This window comes from Zosterops lateralis (genome assembly GCF_965231275.1).
Source record: "Zosterops lateralis genome assembly, chromosome: Z".
NCBI classification, from domain to species: Eukaryota; Metazoa; Chordata; class Aves; order Passeriformes; family Zosteropidae; genus Zosterops; species Zosterops lateralis.
Genome location: NC_139800.1, coordinates 4,213,762 through 4,218,704, shown reverse-complemented (window position 1 = coordinate 4,218,704; position 4,943 = coordinate 4,213,762).

Here is a 4,943-nt window from a genome sequence, read left to right as displayed (position 1 = left end):
CGCCGGCTCCTGCCGCCGCGCGCCTGACGTCACCGCGGTTACGTCATCGAGTGACGTCACTCGCCGCCTCACGTCGCCCCTCCAAAGGGCTCCTCCCCCGCGCGGGGTTCTGCGCAGGCGCGGCCGGTGTGGGGAGGGCGGGGCGATAGTAATAAAGGAGATTTTTTGGGGAGGAGGAGGGGCAAAATGGGTTGGGATGGATCAAGGGGCGTGTCTGTGTCGTGCTCGAGCAGGGGCGTCGCTGATGCCATGGCGTAGGGGTGGGTCAGACGGTGCTTGAGTGTCTCCTGTGAGGGAGGCTCCGCACCCTCCGTGGTCACTCTGCTCCAGTGCACAGACACCCCCACAGGAAAAGTTGTTCCTCATGTTCAGGTAGAACTTCATCAGGTTCTGCCTCCTGTCCTACTGAGAGTTCTGCCTACTGTCCTACTCCTGGCACTACTGAGAGGAGCCTGGCTCAGCTCTTGATGCCCTTTGTCAGACACTGGTGGGCCCCGATGAGGTCCTGATTTATTAAAAAAACTACAGCTATTGATCTAATACCAATATCCAACTATGACGGACAAAGACTCTCTAACAGTTTAAAGTTAGAAAGTGCATCTTTATTACAACGCCGGGCAGCGTGCGGGATAGCTCCCAGAAACACACCTCAATTTACAGATGGTCACAGGGTCTTTTATGTACAGGAGTATTGAATACCCAAAACACAAATGCATATTCATAACTCTGGTACATCCCATTCCCCGCTTCATATGGTAATTAGCCCAAAAAGCCATCAAGCATGCGTAGTTTGTTCTTTGCAATGGGTCGGTGGTCTTTTTTTATAGGGTGGGGGTCCAAAAATGATGAAGTAAGATGGGTCTTCCTCCCTTGACTTTTTGACCTTTAGTGTTAGTGACAGCTAAATCCTGTTTTTTCCAGGACTGTTTGCATGATTGCATTGTATTCATGGGGTCTATTGATTATTCAGGATGCAAAAGCCTAGTTTGACAGCTTCCATGATTTATCAGTTCTTTCCATGATTTATCAGTTCCTTCAGTCTGGCTTCTGTTAACAGAAAGGGAAGTTTAGCTACATTATCTCAGCACTATCTATTTTGACTAAAGTCTAAATCAATGCTTCAGTCCCCTCTTCTCGAGGGGTTGTTTCTTCTCGACTCTGAACAGGCCCAGCTCCTTCAGCCTTTTTTCATAAGAGAAAAGCTCACCTTTAACCACCTCTCTTGCTCTCTGGTTGGGCCTGCTCCAGGAGCTCCGTGTCTCTCTTGTCCTGAGGAGCTCAGGAGTGGACACAACGCTCCAGGTGTGGTGACATTCACCAGGGCTGAGCACAGGGACAGCATCACCTTCCATGACCTGCTGGAAATGCTCTTCCCAATGTCCCCAGGATCCCATTGGATTTCTTGGCCACCAGGACACGCTGCTGACTGCTCATGGACAGCTTGTTGTCCACCAGGACCCCCAAGTCCTTCTCCTCAGAGCTGCCCCAAGCCTGGTTCAGACACACAGGAGCACTAAAGGAGTCGCTGTTTGAGTAATAAACACAGTGTAGTGTGTGCTGTCATCTATCTATAACTAAATAATCAGCAAGGGGAATGAATGTTGGCTTTCTCTGCTCTCCATTAGGGACTGTGAGGGGGCACATGCCATGTGTAAGATAAAACAGTGGTTAATTTTAACACTTTTATGTGCTGCCCAGCGTTTTTTAAGGACATAGGTTTAGCAAATGGGCATCACATTTTCCATTTCTCCATGTCAAAAGGTGTAAATGTGACAGGATTGGGGAGGCAAAGAGAAGAGATTGGCCTGATACATGCACATGCCCAAAACCCAAATGGGGCTCTCTGCTCTCAAAATAAGATTCAGTAGCACTGGTTTGAGGAATATTATGGTAAAGTATGCTGGGCTTCATCTTGTTTGTCCACCTCTTGGCTTGTATGGTAATAAATGTACTTGGGATTTATTCTTGACTCTTCCTACACTTTTGCAGGTTAAAATGATAATACTTTATGATATTCCACTCTAAATAGTTGGTTTCTCCTTTAGTCATTCTAATTTTAACAAGCATGTGGAAGTCTGGTTTAAGAAATGATAAAATAATTTATTAAATCCATTGATTCAGCTTGTCCTTGGAGATATAACCATATATATTCAAACAGAAATACCCAATACCCACAGTATACAGGCTGTTGATTTCTAGAGTTTTAGAACCAGTGCATTATAAAATGCATCTTTTGCATTCTTGTTTCAGTGACTCAGGACATTGCCTTGTATGATGCATCCTATTTTAGAGGACAAATCTGATCAGCTTTTCAAAGCTATATCTGCTAGAACCCAGCCTGGTGGTAGATGTTTTTTGCTGTCCTAGGACTGCACAGCTTTATAAAATTTTGTTACTAAGGCATTAATTTATGGGTGTAAGTTGTCTTTCAAAATTAGAACTTTTTGTAATAACTGAAATTTCAGTTACATGTCCGTGAGACATCTGGCATTGGGAAGGAAAGGTGATTAAACCAATGTCATGGTTCCTTAAGTGGTTCTGCTTTTCATCAGCTCACATAACACTGCCTTTTTTTTTTTTTTTTCTTTTGAACAAAATTACTTAAAAAAACCCACTATGGTTTCTGGATTTTCTTTTGGTTTCTTTAAAGTTTATTTTTCTTTTAAAGTTTAAGGTTTCTTTTTTCTTTCTTTCTTTTTATTCAAATACTAGAATTTTGCTCTAAGTGTTAGCTGTCCTTTCATTCCTGCTGAACCATGTAATAAAGTCTGCTTTGTAAAGACAGACGTAAAACCTGCATATTTTAGTGTGGTGGGAGCCAAATGAGCATAGCAAACTTAAATCTGGGTGGCACAGTGGAAGTGTTTTATTCTAAGATATTTGCAGACAAGACATACAACATCAGAAAGCAGTGAAGTGTTGCTGGGTACCAGGAAGTTGTATTTAATTATTACTTCAGTTGGCTCCACTTGAAATAACTTACTCCCTTCCCTAATACTGAAGATCTCAGTGCAAGCAAAGCAGTTTTAATGATGGGCCAAAGACTGATTTTAATGTTGGACTAGAGTTTAAGGCTTTAGAGGAGAATTAGAGAAAAAGGCTAAAACAGAAAAATAAGGGAGAGCATTGCAGCTTGCTAATTCCTGACACAGTGGCAAGGGGAGCATGATCTGAGCAAAACAGCAGGAGAAGAAAATCATTGGCATTTCAATATTACGTTGAATATGAGTCTCATATATATGAGTCTTCTCACAATATCCTTTTGAGGAGGTTCTTGCATGGTACTAGCAGTCAGTATAGTGCAATATAGTTCAGCAGCTCAGAGAAAGGAATTGCAAATTCATGCAGTGACACCAGTTAACCTGCAGAACAATAAGGAAATGGATATTAAGTTCAGTTTTGTGATTTGAAAATACAAGCTGGTATGCAGATGCATAACTGCAGTCAGTATGATTTGCATATTCCCCATTTACTTCTTTCTTGTCTGTTATCTGTTTAGCTATTCCTATATTAAGTTATTTTTATTTTCTTATCTGTACTTGCATTGACGGTTTCTCCTGACAACAGGACCTTATTTTTCTTTGAAGAATGCAAGTTATTCACATGTCATTTAAGAGAGGAAGATCTTACTTCAGCCAGTGCACCTGCTTTTTAACATGGCTACTTTTTATGGCTTATGTTCTCAATATCCTGTTATAATGTGAAACTTATAGAAAAATGTATGGTTTACAGTTAGAATTTAAATATCAGACCTCATCTAGCAAGCTGCCTCATCATATGTAAGAAAATTATGTCAGTAAGGGAAATTTTTGAGTGTCGTCTCTGCTAGAGTTTTGTTCACTGTGAAGGTGAACAAAGAAACATTTCTGTTTGAGAAACTCTGATGTGAATCTGGCCAGTAGCATTTGTATTCCACCAGAGGAATTTGCACAGACAAGTGGAAAAAGAAGTTATGCTTTCACATGGACTGTTTTTTCTTCTTTTAGACTCAAGTGTTTTATATATATATTTTAAAAAAATTTAAAAAAAAAGAAGTTGCAAAGTGATCTAACTTCCCTTTCTTCTGTTTCATCAACACAAAATTGAAACTTAAACCTAGGAGTGAAGGAGTGACTTTAATTTTTTTAAGGGAGTTCAGTATTTCTTTGCCAATCTATTTAAAACATTAATAGGAATAGTGCAAAATTACACTCATTTTTCTGAGGCTTAGTCTAACATTTTTTGTTTAAAGCATTTTTAACTAAATTATTTAGGTTTTACTGGATACAGTTGAGATCTGTGCCAAAAAAAAGGCACTTAGCTTGATGGCATGTCAGCTTCCTTTAAGGAAGGAGTGTCCAGCTGCACTGGCTACATTACACTCTTCTGATGTGGTAGGAAGGTGGAATATGAGCAAATATTAACAGGCATTGTGTGTTCCTGGCAGGTATTGCAAACTGAGATCACCACAGTTTTCCTCTTGGTGTGAGCCTCCAGATATTCTTATGGGGTAATCAAATCACATTTATTCATTAATGAAGTTACATAACCACAGGTGTTTTTTGCCAAGGGTGCAGACCTAACATTATAAAAGATAATGAGAAAACTCCCATGGGTCTAACTCAATTGCTGGTCAATCAGCAAAGATATATCTGCTACAATTATGCAGGTGACACTTAAGCAGGGCTTTGCTGGGATACAGGCCATGATTGTGGGGGGATTCAAAGTTGTGCTTTACAGTGTTCATGGTGCCTTGATACTCCATCATGCAGTAGCTTTCCAAACAGGGATACCACTGCCAGTGAAAAAGAAAAAAGATGTCTGGAAATGCGTGCCTTAAAAGAAAAAAAAAAGAAAAAATCCTTGGTAGGTGCCATGTAGACATGCCAGTCATTGTTTCTTCAGTGTTTCTTAAATCCCAGCCTGCAAACTCCTTCAAAGCAATTTGCAGCAGCATCCATTCT